General features: G+C 39.2%; 1 pseudogene; it reads right to left on the reverse strand.

Moving 5' to 3' along the window:
- Positions 1-227: 227 nt before the first annotated feature.
- On the reverse strand, positions 228-1,953 carry LOC147424439 (UDP-glycosyltransferase 85A3-like; annotated as a pseudogene).
- Between the last annotated feature and the right edge of the window lie 15,873 nt (positions 1,954-17,826).

Consider the following 17,826-nt stretch of genomic DNA (forward strand, 5'->3'; position numbering starts at 1 on the left):
GATAAGATTGAAGAGTACCCGGATTTTATAAATATAGGGTGTGTTTTGTCCTATCAGTCCTTACACATAGCAACAACCGGGTGCAATTAATCCCAAGGACATTGTAAAATTAAGCAAAAAACAATACCTAGTAGCTTTTGTAACACAGAAAATCAAATTTTATTTGTCTGAAAATTGAAGTTAAATGTCCAAAGTTGCATGTTGGCTAACTTGTACTAAATTTTGGCCTTTAACTTGAACAGATGAGTGAAGAAGCTCACTCTACTTTGGACACTGATTACTAAGATTCCATAAGAGCTTTGAGCTTCCTATGAGAGGATCCATTCTCTAGGGATCTCTGGCCGCATCTCTCCTTCAACTTTGTAGCATTTTCTCTTACAAGTTTCCCTTTAGGACCCTCCATCAGAGCTCTGATGACTTTCTCAATGTCACCCCTTTCAATGAGGCCAGTATCCTCCTTGCTACGTTTCACCCGAAGCCCAACCTTCCATTCATCGACAATGAAACGTGCATTTAAAGGTTGATCTGCAAAGTAGGGCCAGCAAAGCATTGGTACTCCATTTGCTATGGATTCACTAGTGGAATTCCAACCACAATGTGTGAGAAACCCTCCCACAGAAGGGTGGGCAAGGAATTGCTGTTGAGGAGCCCAACTGATGACAAGGCCTTTAACATCAGATTCTGACACAATTTGGGCAGCACTAGAGGAGTAGTCGATGTCATCCACCAGACCAGCTTGAAGAACCCAAATAAAATGTTGTTGGCTGGCAAGGAGGCCATTCAGAAACTCTTCACATTGGGTTTTTGAAAGGATAGTTGTGCTCCCAAAGGAGATGTATAGAACAGATGAGATGGGCTGTTGATCTAGCCAAGCCAAGCAACCTTTGTCTTCTTCCCACAAGCTAGTGGCGCTCTCCTCATTGAGAGATTCTACCCAAAACCCCACATCATAAATCGGAACATTGCAACATTTATATATAGAGTGGCAATGGCGGAAGCCTCAAGATCTTCATAGTTGTTGACTACGACAGCATGGGCTCGAGTGTCGCACACTTGCCATGACTTGGTTGAGTTGGTCCACAAAGAGACTGTTTCATCTGTGACATACCTGAAATGAGGAATATCATTGTTGCGTAATGTTGGCAGACCAACAAGTTCCCGAAAAAGCTTTCGCATTTCTACACCTGTTGCTGTTGTTGCCTCCTTCACTGCAAGGCACCAAATTTTACATGTTGAGGGTGGCCTAGGCCTTAAATCCTTAAGAGACAAACAATGAAAATATTCACCTTCAATGTCCTTGAGACCTCAAGGACAGCAAAGGCAAACTTGACTTTACAAATGCTGATGCCCTTTTGAGGATACGATGGTAGCCACTAAATTATAAGGAACTTTGCGTGCGTGCGTGTGTGTGTGTGTGTGTGTGTGTGTGTGTGTGTGTGTGTGTGTGTGTGTGAGAGAGAGAGAGAGAGAGAGAGAGAGAGAGAGAGAGAGAGAGAGACCTTCTTCAAGGGATACGAGCTCCCCTAGTGTGAGGTAATGGGTGAACAGAAGGCGTGAAGCGCAGCACGGGTAGAGCACAATGCGGGGAATGCGGAGCTTGTCGACAACATCTTGGGTAGGGAACGTGATGTTGAAGTCGGAGAGGAGGCAGGTGATAGGAGGGCCATGCCGGCTGAGAGAGAGGATGCGCTGCTCGAGATCGGGGGCAATGATGGGTAAGGATTGTGGTGCTCCTGTACCAGAGGCGGGGCATCGGCGGCGTCGAAAGCGGTGATGATGATGTCGGATTGTTTCTTGGCTAGCAGCTTACAAAAGTGCATGAGTGGGTTGAGATGTCCCGATGCCGGCAAGGGCACCGCCACCACATGCTGCTGCTGCTCCTGCTTCTCAAGAGCCATCGCCGTTTCCTCGACTCCCTCTCCGCACAACTGCTTTCTTTGCCCGTCTACACATTGGCTCCAATGCCCTCCAAGACTTTCAACAAGTCCCCGCCGATCCTCGATTTTCAAAACCCCCTTCTCAATTTTCAAACACCCCCACAGGGTAGGCCTCTCTCAAGACTAAGGGCGCTTATAGACCGAAACAAGCCTGCCCAATATGTTTTGGGATGGGTGTGCATGCGTTACAGACCACGTCCACTGCTCATCTGGTGCAAAGACTGAGCTGGCATGCGTGCAGCCAATCATCAACCGATCGCAGCTCCCACCCAAGCTTGGACAGGGGGTCTCCGCTGCCTAGCACCTTGTCCACCCCGGTATACCTACAGCCAATCGTACTCCGCCTCTTGGATTCAACGCACGCACACGGCCCTGCTGCCCAAGTTTGGGCAGCCGATGTGTAAGCTCCCTAAGTGGCACGAGCATGGGAGGGTGGGATCTACGACGGGGGCATTGTGGACTGTAGATCCCAGTGACGACGACGAAAGTAAATTAGGGTACCCTAGATTACTTTTTATTATGGCCGTAGATCCTAGTGGTGGCACCGAAAGTATATTAGGGTACCGTAGATTGGTTATGTAGGCTTTGGAGATGAATCACTTCATTATTTTTGGACCAAGGCTAGAAAAAATACAATTTTCCTAACCGAAGAAAATAAGGGCAAGCTTGAAATTCTCCCGGTTTTTAGGTCAAAAATTAAATCTTTTGCTGGTAGTTGCACTAAAGTTTGTGAAAACTTCTCAATTTTCTTCAAGGCAAGCTCAAAATCTAATAGGGATTTTAGGATTTCAACTGGTTAAAATACATTGGACCCCGGTTTTTTTCTAACACTATTTTGGACATAATCGCTTGTTTTGTGAGGTAATATGTGACAAATTACATGCTAAGCACTCAAAAATGCATCTCAATTGTCAAAAAGGAATAAAAAGTAGAAAAGCTTGAACAATCTTACCAAAGTAAATACATGGGTACTTTGGGAATTTTAAAAATTTGAAGGGTATTTTGGGAATTTCAACAATTTAGAGGGGTTTGAGCTTGGCTTGAAGAAAACAAGGAAATTTACAGAAGTTTTAGTGTATTTAGCAACAAAAGCTTCTAATTTTGACCAAAAAACCGAGAGAATTTCAAGTTTGCCCTTATTTTCACCACGCCATGAAAGTACTTTTTGATGCGCACACACACACACACACACATAGAGAGAGACTTACTAATGTATTTAAGGTGGCTCAAGTAGTTGAATGTAGCCCCAATGTAACCCCCCTCCCCCCCTCCTTTCCTTATGTGTACGGTATGAGTATGAAATAATGAGGGGCTAGCCCTATTGTATACGCTTATGTACAAAATCCAAAAACCCCCCTATTGTACACTCACGTGGTACTATACGGAAAAACACAGTGAATCCCCCGGGTGTGCACCCAAGTTCAACAATACCAAAAAGTACCAAATTTGGTACTTTAATGCACATATAGTGAGGACAACGGAAACACTAATGTAATGAAAGGTAACATACCAACACAGAACTAGATAGAGAGAACAGATAAATCTCAAGGCCAAAAAATCAAGTTGACTCAGTCACTAAAAGCACATAGCGTGGAATACACTTGGTACTGTTGACTACCAGATTTGGTACTATTGACTACCGGATTTGGTATTATTGACTACCGGATTCAGTTGTTCAATCAGGGCTTCTCATTGCCCTCAAGTAACATGGACGCACCTTCGTCGCTCTCATCATCATGATATGGCATGCTATTGTATATCCTCTCATATACTTCAGTAGACAACTTGTATTGTAAAATTTGACCTAGGGATCCTGCAATAGGCTCCATCGGGAAACGTATGGCCCTAACAAGATTTGAGTAGATCATTACCGGAGATGTGTGATCCAATAGCCGGTATGTATCAGCTTTTCCTTCAACTTTGCCATAAAAAAAGCCTTCAACAACCTTCCCTCCTCTAACAATTTTGTTATGCCACTTATCCTTTTGTGCTTTCACCGTTTGGTACAACACTTCTATGCATTTGATAATGTAGAAGTCTTGGTTTGCCTCAGCTGCTTTCACTGCAAAATTATCCCCTATGGACAGCATGCCACTTAACATTTCAGGGCATCCTTCATATAGTGGCAGGTTGGACACTTGGCTCATCGGAATCGATGTTGAATCTCCACCCTCCTCCTCGTCATCTGATCCGTCATCCGTAATTGTATCTCCGGGCTCTGGAAATGGTTTGATACAAACATATTTACATTCTTCAATGTGCATTCTGTTCTTGCATCTTCTCCACAACCCATGCATACACGGATCACAAAAGCATGAAAGTGATCGAAAGCGTATGGCGGTGCGGTTGTCCTGTGAATAGCCATCAGCACAATGAAATCAGCGGGATCCAATGATGCGCTCACAATCCCATTGCAGATTGTGTTGCACTTCATCCGTGCCAATAAGCCAAAATACTCTTTGCGTATTACACCTCTAAGACTGTTCTCTTGGCTGAAAAGTTTCTTTCAAAAAGTTGACAACATTGGTTGCACACTTTATACGCCAGCCATCTGGTTTCAATTCCTCATGCGTCAAAGTTCTCTTGATGACTGCCCCTTCCCCATCATGCTCACCTTTTCCATGGCCGGATGCAGAGAAGTTATGCATCATGTGCAAGCCTATCATTTGATAGTATCTGGCCACAAAATAGTAAGGTCTACGGGCCTTGAATTGTGAAGCAGCACCATCTGACCAAACCCAATGTTGTTGCAGAGAATGTCCTCGTTCTTTCATCCACTTGTCATGCAGCAAGAAACAATGTTGTACAAACAATGTGTCATGCTGCTTGTCATCCGATATGTAGAAGTGTAGCATCTTCTGTGTACCACCTGCTGCATTTCTTAAATAAGTGATGTGCACAAGTATTGTGACTTGGGTAGACCACCCATGCATTGACTGAATTTCATTCTAAACTTTAAAGGAATAATTCTTCGCAAAGTCAATAATAGATACTACAACGTTGCTAGGAAAATTCTGCAAACAGTCCTTGAACTGTTGGGCTTGCCAGCGGAAGACAAAGTTGTTCCTGATGAAGCCTGTCAGATGGGCTGAAAATAGGCTAAGAAAAGTCCCACTTTTCATCCGTTGCACAATCAAGTCCTTTCTCTTCTTCTCACTCCCACCTTCGTGAACCTGTCTTGTTACAACCTCCATGAAAACCTTCACAGACACCTCCTTGCTATCCTTTGCTATCTCATCGGGACAAAATGTCAACCTCCGTACTCCACATTGTGAGTAGTCCCCCATCAAGCATTTCTTTGCATGGTATTCACAATTTGGAGGCTTTGGGCACATGGTGGATTCCCACATATCGGTGATGTGCTGACACATTGCTTGGTTTGCAAAACAGGTTCCTCTCTCATCACCTCTGCAACAAACGGAGCAAGTGCAAAGGTGACCTTTCCCATGGTGCCCAAACTTTTTCTGCCGCATTTGATTAAGGGCCTCTTTGAAATAGAGCATCTGCACATGAACCACACAGCAGCAAGTATTTATGTCCTTCAACTTCCATACAAAGTATGGCTTCAATGCCTCGAAGTATCTAAGAGACACTACCACTGTTGGGTGAGCCTTCTTGAATCTTTGGTACAGCTCAACCTATGGCACAAAAACAAAACGATTCAGAAAAAAACCAACTTCATGGTACTGGTAAAATTCCACTACTGCAGTAGTGCCAAAACTGGCTTTAGACAGTTCCAAATATGGTGCCGTAGATTTGGTACTGTCGGTAGGCTTTGGTACTCTATAGATATTATTTGGTACTCTACATATAGGCTTTGGTACTATCAGAAGTGTGGGGTACCCTATAAATAGACTTTGGTCCTATAGTGGTAGGCTTTGGTACTCTACAGATAGGATCTGGTACTCTTCAGAGAGGATTTGGTACTCTACAGATAGTCTTTGGTGGTATCCGATGAGTTTGGTACTCTACATATAGGCTTTGGTACTATCAGAAGTTAGGGGTACCCTGTAAATAGACTTTGGTCCTATAGTGGTAGGATTGGTACTCTACAGATAGGATCTGGTACTCTTCAGAGAGGATTTGGTACTCTACAGATAGTCTTTGGTGGTATCCGATGAGTTTGGTACTCTGTAATAGACTTTGGTTCTCTATACATAGGCATTGGTACTGGATAAATAGGTTCTGGTACTCTGTCAAGAGGGTTTGAAACTCTATGGATAGGCTTAGGCACTCGATCGCTAGGATTTTGTACTCGATATACCGGATTTGGTACTCTACAGATCTGAGTTGGTACTCCATAGATAGGCTTTGGTACTCGATATACCGGATTTGGTACTCTACATATGTGCTTTGGTACTCCATAGATAGCCTTTGGTACTCGATAGACAGTATTTGTTACTCTACATATAGGCTTTGGTACTATCAAAAGTGTGGGGTACCCTGTAAATAGACTTTGGTCCTATAGTGATAGGCTTTGGTACTCTACAGATAGGATTTGGTACTCTACAGAGAATATTTGGTACTCTACAAATAGTCTTTGGTGGTATTCGATGAGTTTGGTACTCTGTAAATAGTTTTTGGTTCTCTATACATAGGCATTGGTACTGGATAAATAGGTATTGGTACTTTATCGAGAGGGTTTGAAACTTTATGGATAGGCTTTGGCACTCGATAGCTAGGATTTTGTACTTGATATACCGGATTTGGTACTCTATAGATCTGCTTTGGTACTCCATACATAGGCTTTGGTACTTGATACACCGGATTTGGTACTCTACAGATGTGCTTTGGTACTCCATAGATAGCCTTTGCCCGGGGCCCGTTGCCCGGGGCCCGGTCACTTATCAAAAGCTTCCTATATCATGTGCGTTCAAGAGTTTATTAATAATACCTCAATATACATACTATATTTACACTACGTGCCTATTTAAAAACCCCCACCCCCCTCTGTATGTATACATTTTGATACATTTTGATCTTTTAATAATCCTCTCCGGTTAACTCATGTGATAGCATACACATTCTAAAAAGTGACCGCCCCGAGAGCCTTTGGTACTCGATAGATAGGATTTGGTACTCTACATATAGGCTTTCATACTATCAGAAGTGTGGGGTACCCTGTAAATAGATCCTGGTCCTATAGTGATAGGATTTGGTACTCTATAGAGAGGCTTTGGTGGTATCCGTTGAGTTTGGTACTCTGTAAATAGACTTTGGTTCTCTATACGTAGGCATTGGTACTAGATAATTAGGTTTTGGTACTCTAGAGAGAAGGTTTTAAACTCTATGGATAGGCTTTGGCACTTGATAGCTAGGATTTGGTACTTTATAGATATTCTTTGGTTCTATAAACACCCTCTACCGTACAGCAGACTACCAAATTTGGTACTGTCTGGACCAAATAAGTCTTAAGTAGCACCAAACAAGATGTACAATTACTAGAAGTTGTTGGTACTTGAGATTCGTCGAGTAGATGTATAGGATGTTTGACGACACTTTCCTTCCAATTTTCATCTTGCATATGTCTTTCTTGTTGGGTGAAACTCTGCTCTCTGATGTCCAAAAGGCATATACCAAATCTCTTGTTTCATTGGTAATAACGGCTCCTTGTGGCAATTGTCTCTCATAAGCACTCTATGGCAACACTTCATCTTCATCTTAATTTTCTAGCCGTGATCTTGCTGCAGCTATATTCCTTCGATGGATCCCCAGGATACTAGCCATTTTGGATTGGTTTACTGATTGTGAGTTTGCACTATTGTTCAGAATCATTGCCAAAGAGCTTCTCTTTACAAAAAGTTCACTTGCTGAATGAGGGACCTTGATTTGAGTCAAAGTGTTGCACACACCCGATACAATAGTGTCTTCGACTTTGCTGAAATTTGATTTGCAGCAAGGAAAATGTTTGGTGGTCCAGGAGTTGCCAGAATATTTTCTTCTGCTCATTCTTTGCAATACCTACTGTTTGCCTGAACCAACATCGAGCCACCGCTGCACAAATGTTCTATCTTGACCTAGCTTCCGGTAGTCCAAGAGCAGACGTAGGATGCCTTTCCTTGCTTCTTTGTGCGCGTTTCTTTGCAACCCAATAATCACGAAGAAAATCCTGATTACCGGTACATGTAGCTGGAATACTAGTGCTAATGGAATTGATGTGCATCTGCTGAACATTGCTTAGGCCACCTTGTACCTCGTCAAAAGAGAGGAACTGTGCGTCACCTTCCATCTCGTCAATAGAGAGGAGCTGTGTATCACCTTCTACCTCGTTGAAAGATAGGCCCTGAGCATCACCTTCTATCTCATCGAAAGAAAGGTCCTAAGCATCACCAAGCCAGTAATCTCCTGTGCTACTATCCATTTGCAAATAGAGAGAGAGAGAGAGAGAGAGAGAGAGAGAGAGAGAGAGAGCTCTCGAACACAGCAGCTTGGTGGCTATGGAGGCGGCAAGGAAGGCGATAAGGTTCAAAACTAAGAGAGAGACACATGGAGAGGGACGTGAGAGGGACGTGAGAGAGAGAGAGAGAGAGAGAGAGAGAGAGAGAGAGAGAGAGAGAGAGAGAGAGAGAGAGAGAGAGAGAGAGAGAGAGAGAGGTGCTAGAGTGAAAGCTCCCAACCGTAACCCCACCCCCCGGCCCCGCTGTCACCCCCCACCTCTTCTTACGATTGCATGCTTCTAAAGTTAAAAAAACGTCCACTTAAAAAAGAACTTTATTTGCCCTCCCCAATTCCAAAAAAATGCCCATGGTTTTTACACACAAGAATCACCAAGCATATGTTGTGTCAAGGACACTCCTTTTTGTACCACCAAACCATGCTTTGACCCAAATGTGAATTCCAATGAGGCAAATGTATAGCCTATTGGGGTTTCTAAAAATGTTAAAAATTAGCTTATTACTGATGCAGATGTACATGATGTACTTGTTGAGGAAAGGGTGAAAATGAGCAAGCTAGAGGTATGCCTAGATGGCTGGTGCATACTTCGCGTGATAGTAAAATGGATGCACCTTTGTCTAGTAGTACTTGTTCAAGTTCTCACCATGCATCTATGCATCGTATTGTTATGCTTTGGCTGTCTGTAGCTTATGTGATGTTGAAGAACCTCTGTCTTTTGATGAAGCACAAAATTCAAAACTGGATGGCTACTATGCATTCTAAATATAATTCATTTATAGAAAATGACACATGGACTTTACGTGATTTGCCTCCTGGAAAAAAGGCCATTGGTACAAAGTGGGTTTACAACTTGAAACGCAAGCCGGATGGTGAGATTGATTGCTATAAGAATCAACTTGTTGCAAAGGGTTATGCACAACAAAAAGGCATAGATCATGGAGAGACTTTTGCTTCCACTTGTCGTATGAATACTATGTTGTTTCTATGTGCACTGGCGGCTCATTTTGGTTGGTATGTACATCAGTCAAACATTGATAGTGATTTCTTGAATGGTGACATATTTGAGGAAGTTTATGTAATGCAGCCTTGCAGTTTCGTCACTAAAGGGCAGGAAGATAAAGTGTGCAAACGTAAGAAAGCTTTATATGGGTTAAAGCAATCTCCTTGTGTTTGGTATGAGAAGGCTGACACTCATTTGGTCAAACCAGGATTTCGTAACAGTCCAATTGAAAGCACATTGTATGTAAAGTGTGAGGGTGATGTACTTCTCATTGTTGTCTCTATGTGGATGATATATTACTGGACCAAATGAGAGACATATTGTTGAATTTAAGACTGATTTGAATGCTACCTTTAAGATGAAAGATTTGGGGATGTTGCATCATTACTTTGGTATACAACTTAAGCAATGTGATGGTGGTATTGTCATTAGGCAGAGAATGGGGTCTAGGAGGGCCTCTTTATTTGGTAGTTCAAGGAAGTCAAACCTTTCATATTAAGAAAGTAATCAAGGAACAACTTTTTGATTTAAACATGCAAAACGGCTAGTTTTTTTGAATTTAAATTTTCCTCCAAAATGAAATTTAAAGTTTACCGGGTTAAACCATATCATATAGCATATCTATGGAAAGAGCTCGACGAGTAGATTACAAATCTATGATCTCCGATCAAATTGGAGATAATGTATGGGAGTTATGAAAGGCAAAAAATCATAAAATTGTCCACCTTTTTTTAGGGAGGGGAGGGGGGGGGGGGGGGGGGCGGGGGGAGTGCATGCTTTGACCACTCTTACACATCTCTTACACACCCACCATTCTTGCACACATGGAATATACCTATTTTTCAAGATGTTAATCACCTCCATAAGCTCATGAAAAATAAATAGGCCCTCCTAGACCCCATCCTCTTCCTAATGCGCTACATAGAGACATTGCTATGTAGTTTTGACTTGAGGATTGCAAACCTATTGCCACTCGCATGGAAACAGGTTTATATTTGAGTCTTCATGATGTTGGTCATCCTGCCTAGGGTCTAAGCATTGATAGGCTGTCAAGAGGATTTTTTTATACTTGAGTGGCACTATACATCTTAGCTTGTTTTATCCCAAGGGGGATCATTGCCAACATATTTACATGCTCTTTTGGACTCAGATTGGTGGGCTGGTTGTTTTGACACGCGAATGTCTAGAGTGGCTTTTGTTTCATGCTCAACAATTCATTCATATCATGGTTGAGCAAGAAGCAACCTACTTTGTCCACATCTAGTTGTGAGGCTGAGTATAGGTCAATCTTCACAGCTACAATTGAGTGTGGCTTAGATGCCTTATGGCTGATTTGGGTGTTGGGCACGACATTGCCAAGACTATCTACACTAATAGTCAGAGTGTATTGGCAGTTGAGAGGAGCCTAGTTTTTCATGCTTGCACAAAGAACATTGAGGTGCATTACCACTATGTCAGGGAGAGGCTCTCAACAGGAGAGATCATCTTAGCTTATGTGCCAACACAAGACAACCTTGTAGACTTTTCACAAAGGCATTGTCTTGTGAGAAGTTCAAAGCTTTCTGCAAAGCTTTGGGCTTACTTCCCTTTGTGGACTGATCATGGGGCCTCACAAAGCATGTCACTTCCCTATACTCTATGTGCCACTTCTTGTTCACTGCATCACTCCCCGGGGGATTTTTTACCATATACATGTGGTAGTGATGTGTGTGAACACACTTAGGACCGTCGAGGCATTTTTCCCCCACTAAGAGGTTTTCCCCCGTGCATTATACATATGCCCATCACTCTAGGGCTATTTTATCTTTCCATTGTACACTAAGTGACACACTCTATTGTGTGTCACTCTAGGGCTAATTTATCTTTCCATTGTACACTAAGTGACACACTCTATTGTATCTTTCCATTGTACACTAAGTGACACACTCTATTGTGTGCCTTGAGCTTCCTTCTTCTTCTCCAAGCTCTGTGTGTTTTCTTGCAACCCTAAGTCCAACATTATTAATACTACTATGTAAGCCTAAATTTGAATATGGTTCAATCTAAAGGTAAATTAAACATAAAAACACATACATATCCTTTATTGAATATTTTGTGTACTAATAATCAATCTCATCAATTATTAGAGTGGTTTAAAGAAAACTTTTAGCACCCAATGATGACAAAGTCCCATGCTCATATCTTTTGACCTAGAGAAGCTCAACAACTGTTCCTATATTTTAAATTCTAAAGAACTTTTTGAGTCAAAAGATATGCTCATGAGTCTAGATTTAATAAAATTATTCTCTAAGACCTAGTGATGAGTAATGTGATTCTATCATTTTGGAATTGGAATTTCTATTATGCAAACATACTCTTATCAATGGTCCCTACAATCAAACCTATAAAACTTTTAAAGAACTTTTTGAATAACAAACCTATACTTAAACCATGCCACATTCGAGATGCTAAGATATAGAGCTAAAGTATCAAAGATAAACTCAAACTTTGATCAAAATGTTTTATATCCTCTGATGACATAGCCTCAATTTTTTTTTGCTTTTGATATGGTGTGATATATATATGGATTTATTTCCATCATAGTTGTTCAAATGGACAAAACTTATTCAAGTGTTAAGGTACACATTTTGCAACCATGAAATGGTACTGTATAGAGCTAAAGTAGATAGAATACATAACTTAAGAGAATTATGCTAGCTAGTGAGAATTATGACCAAACCCCAACTTTGAAATTTATTGTTAATACAAGGTAACAAATCAATCTGAAGAGCCAAAAAATCCATAACAAATTTATGGATTATGAAATTTTGATATCATTCACAAGTGGAGATGATCATTTGAGCCAAAAAATTAGCCAGAATTTGAACTCACTTTTGAGCCTTTTAGGCTATAAAGTGTTCCATATGGACCAATGAGGATAAGGTTTCCTTACAAAACTTCTAAATTATGGGAGAAAGCCCATAATTTTTGCATGAAAGCTCAAACTTTTGTTAGATGTTGGCACGTTTGAATCTTTTATATAATATGATATAATTTTTGAGCAAAAAAAAGTATATTTTTCCAATACTTTATGATGAGATAATACTTTATGACGAGATTGAGCCTAATCAGAGGAATTACTAATTAGAGGAATTACTGAAATGAGATAATACTGTATGATGAGATTGAGCCTAATCAGAGGAATTACTGAAATGGAAAATTTGGAGCAATGATACTAGACCTAGAACACATTTTGAGGCTATGAATTGACATTTTTATGCATAGAGGCACGATCAAAGTTCCTTGAAGAATGAAAACTGTATAATGTTACTTCACATAAGGAAGATTAGGATGTGCCAATGCAAAATAGTCCTAGCAAGTTATATAGCAAGTAGTAGAACGATTCCTATTCCTAGAGTAAAAGATCCTAAACTTAATAGAATTTGTTGTAAAGTTGCACCATTTAGGGTTGGAAAAAAGGCCATCATTTGGCCTTCCAATGGAAAAGAAATGATGATGTGTCATTAAATTAGCCAAATAGAACATTCAATTTAAACATTTGTTTCTGTGAAGAAGACTTCAAAATAGTTCTTTATGCATACAGTAGATGAAAAACTGGATCTGAGTAAGGCCTTTACGTTCTAGACTCAATTTTAAAAGATGGCTATCAAAAATGGAAAATAGTCCACCTACATGTAACTTCATGAAGGAAAAATGGAACTATCAGATTACTCAACAAGTTTACATGCCTTTATGTCTTCGAACAAAAAGTTTCGGTTACTTCTAATGTTCATGCATCCATTTGTTGTTGTAGAATTTGACCTAGAAAACCTCGACTACTCTCACATTTTACATCATAAAGAATTTATGGAATTAAAGGACAAGCTCTTGAATTTTTATCCATCAGCAATGTTTTCTAAGACTAAGTGATGAGTTATGTGAATCTAAACTTTTGTAATTGTCATTGCTATAATGCAAGCATAATCCTGTCATTGAGCCACCTCTTAAGAAGAAGTAATATTTCTTAAGAAGAAGTAATAGAGCACAAACCTCGTACTTTGCTTGATCTAAGGAACTTGTAAAACTGTATCTAACCTAAGCAATTTTTTTCATTAAAAAATCTATAATGCAAGCATCCCTGCTAAGATTCAGGGTGAGATGATTTGAAAGATGGGATTAGTATACGAAATTTGAAAAAATAATTTCAATTTTCCAAGTGATATATTTTCAATTTTTTTGCTTTTGAGATGGTTGATATATCTATGGATTTATTTCTATCATATACAGTTGGTCAAATGGAGTGTTTTAGCTAACTATTTGGAAAAAGTTGTTCAGTTCTTGAATTACACATTTTGTAACCATGAAATGGTATTGTATAGAGCTATGCTAGCTAGTGAGTGCAGAGACCAAACCTCATATTTGACATTTAATTAAAAACTTTTGGTGTCAAGAGAAGGTAATACCATAATATTAAAACCCCAAAAATCAGGATGATGCACTCTATAGCAAAAACATGAGTGGATTTTAAAAGTTTGATTCTATCATAAGTGGAGATGTACATTTGAGTCAAAACATTTGGCAAAGTTTGGACTCACCTTTGGGCCTTACAAGATTCTTGAGATTCTATAGAGTATTCTCGAAATTTGAAGTTTCCTATCTACCAAATTTGTAATAATATGGTTAGCTGAAGAGAACTTCGCCAAGAGAGAACCACATTATCAAATTTAGCATGGATATATGTGTAGAAATATTGGAAAACGTTTTGGTATCCATTTCACTCAAAGTGTTTTATTGAGAAGCTCACTAGACCTCTCTTTACTAAGCTTCTCTTAATTGTACTAGATAATACAAGTCTTAATAACTCTGAGCAAAAGGATTCATGAGGATGTATAGCACTTACGTTACAATTCTTGACAAGCTCCTTGATCAATGAGATGCTGCAAATTCAATATTTCATGTTAGTGTGATGAGCATATATCCCTTGTGATAACCAAGGGAAGTCACAAGAGAGGAACAAGTCATTTGAGGGTTACTAAACACACACAATGGACCTCTCATGTGTATGCTAGGTGTGCAACAGACATGTGTAGTGCTCATAAAGACACTCCCTCTACCACTTTCTCTTCCTTGCCTCTCTTTGGCCATTCTCTATTTAAGAACTAGTCATATTGCCAATAAAGTTACACACCAATCTAAGCCCCCCTTTGCAAGGCTAAGTAAGGCTTCTAGTACTCACTCATAAACTAGCAACAGAAGGGAGAGAGCACAACCCTTAACTAGTGAGCAAAAAAGTAACAATATCTTGATCTTCTAGATAGAAGGTCGTGCTCTCTCTCTTCAGTAGCTAGTCATAGTGTTGCAACTCTTGTAAGCTATGTAGGTTCTTTGTTCAGTTTCTACAAGCCCTATGAGCAATAGCTTGGAGTTTTGAGCCCTTATATAGGTCATCAGGCCTAGAAATGGTAAGGATTGAAAATTTATAGTGGCATGATATTCAAATGTGTCTTTTCTCCGATGTTCCAAAAAGCTATAATGAAGAATCCTACATAGTGATAGCTCATAAGATAACAGAGTCGTTCCAAAATCTTGGATCGATGATATAGTTGTCAACATCCACTTTAGCTATCTACAAATAGAAGCAAAGGCTCCTTAAACTACAAAAAAGCAATATCTTCTCAATATCTTTGTGATAATCATACCATAATAAGACTAAAATATTAGTAGTCCCTCATCCCCTCTCAATAATGCTCCTAAAAGGAAAAGAAGAACATAGAAATGCTTACCAAACTTGTCCAAAAAATGGGGCAAAAGGAAAATATGATGGGGCAATCATTGAGGCAACTTGTATCAATTGTAGACCAAAGGATGGCTCTACCATATGTAAGGCCTCCATAGTCTTGCCCTCTACAGGAGCTCTTTCTTGTAGACAAAGGCTAGCTTTGATAGTTGTGGCCCACAACTTTATGTAGAAATGTAAATGCCTTATTGTGTGTGAATCTCAGCCAACTTTTGACCTCTATACCTTATGGCTCCATGATGGGACCAAAGAACATACATCTACTTGCACATCTCCACATGAATCTATATGAAACTTTATATGAAGCTTAATTGAGCTCCATTTTGATTGTCATGGGCTACTTAGTAGCAAGAAACGAAGCTTCCTTCAATGCCCCATTGCCCCTCTATGCTTTTGATTGAAAAAGTCACCAAAAGAAATGTATAGTTGATGAGAGACACATGGCAAGCATAGATTAAAAAGCAATCAAGCACATTATCATTGGCTTAAAAAATGAACTTAAAGGACTTTCTCATGTTCTTTTTTAGTTTTTGTAGTCTCCCAAAATATGATTTTGGGCTCTTGTATGTAAATATCTCTCATGAAAGCTTATGGTTCACTCTGATGTGCTTTACATGTGCTTCACTTTGCACAATCATGATGGGATGTTTACAACCATTAGCAACTCTTCTTTCTTTCTAAAAGAGAACTCTTTGTTTAATTTCCCTTTCAGGAAAAACATGTGCCATGGGAGAGCCAAAGTCTAAAGGTTTGTTGTGCTTCTTTAGAATCTGGTCAAATTATTGACCAACATTGATCATTGGCCCTTCAATATCTATTTAATTATGTGATTGTTAAAATCTTTGTATGTTGATTTGAAATGTGTTGGTGGTACTCAAGAAAAGATGAAAGTAGGTGGTTTTGAAATACATATCAAGTACACAATATGTCTAATTCTCAAAGAAAATGATATTCTTGATTGCAAAGACCCTTTTTGCTAGTGTTTCTTATAGTCTCTTTTTTACTTGGCTTTGGTAAGGTGCTATAATCAAATTGGTTAAGGAAGCTTCTAAATGACAAAATCATTCCATAAAGTCATGATGTCCTCTTTGAAGTTGCTACTAGTAAGAATATATCAGACTAGGAAGCTTTGATCAATCAGCAATCAGGAGTCCATTTTATTGATTTTTTTAATGCCGCTACATTTCCTTAACTCTTTGTTTTAAGTACTCTTACATTTTGAACGGCAATCGTTATTTTCCCTTTTGATTAGATGAATGCGATGTATGTGATTGTTAAAATCTTTGTATGTCGATTTGAAATGTGTTGGTGGTACTCAAGAAAAGATGAAAGTAGGTGGTTTTGAAATACATATCAAGTACACAATGCTTCTACCCAATATCTCTAATTCTCAAAGAAAGAAAATGACATTTTGATTGCAAAGACCCTTTTTGCTAGTGTTTCTTATAGTATCTTTTTTACTTGGCTTTGGTAAGGAAGCTTCTAAATGACAAAATCACTCCATAAATTCTTGCCTTGCTATTCATGTTGTCCTCTTTGAAGTTGTTACTAGTAAGAATATATCGGACTAGGAAGCTTTGATCAATCAGCAACCAGAGTGAATGTTTTTAATGCTGCTGCATTTTCTTAACGCTTTGTTTTAAGTACTCTTACATTTTGAATGGCAATCGTTATTTTCCATTTTGATTAGATGGATGTGATGTTTCCTTCACACTTTTTTTGCCAACTGCACCTTTTTTAGGTGTAGTTATTTTAGAAGTGGGGAAGTGGCAAAATGTGCTTTTTGAAAGATCTAGCCTGCATTTTCTTACTTACTCATACCGGCTCCCAAAGTGGCAGTCCTATTGGAACGTCCGTGACATGATTATTATTCTATAAAACATGCTTTTGTTAGAGAAAAACACTCCTACAAACAGAAAATGATGAAAGTGATGAGTGAAGAAAAGAGTAAAATAGAAGGCTTGTTTTTCAATGGAAAGAAAACTATTTGGAAATTAGAAAGTGTAGTAGCCTTCATCATGAAGTTTAAAAGGCATTTGTTTCTTTAGGCTATATTCACATCATGATGAAGAAGAAGGTGGAAGTACAAATGAATACTTCATGAGCTCATTTTGCAAAGGTGAGCACGTGGGAAATTACACAAAATGGTAAAGTTCTAGCATTGGCAACACTTACCAAATGATTTTTGACCCTTGCTCCTCGTATTTGCAAGATTTTATGGCATTTTATTGTATTTTTTGATGGTAGCTCACATTTTCACCCTTTAAAAACTGACAAAATATCCCCAAATTGATAAAATGCCCGTGGGGAAGTTTACCAAAATGAGGGATTAGAGACTAACAAAAGGAGTCTAAGCAAGTGAAAGTGAAGGCTTCTTTTTTTTGGTATTTTAAAACATAAAGCTGAAAAGTGAAGACCCATTTGGAAATGAAACTGCGATTTTAAAACAAAAAGTTGAAAAGGAATCATGGGGTACCTACTTAAACGAAGGATCCTCTTTAAAACTAAACAAGGCCTTCATAAGGCTATTATTGAGAGGAATTTAATATTGAAAGGTTTTTTTTGAGAAAAAAAAAGAAAGTGATATTAATATTTTAAAACATTTGTTATCATAATAAAATATTTTATTTTTTAAAAACAAAGGTAACAATAAACTATTTGGATTACAATAAATTTCAAAAGCAAGGTGAAAATTCATTATGGCTTACATAAGGTTA

The sequence above is a fragment of the Adiantum capillus-veneris genome, chromosome 25 (assembly GCF_014529385.1).
Source record: "Adiantum capillus-veneris isolate H3 chromosome 25, ASM1452938v2, whole genome shotgun sequence".
NCBI classification, from domain to species: domain Eukaryota; kingdom Viridiplantae; phylum Streptophyta; class Polypodiopsida; order Polypodiales; family Pteridaceae; genus Adiantum; species Adiantum capillus-veneris.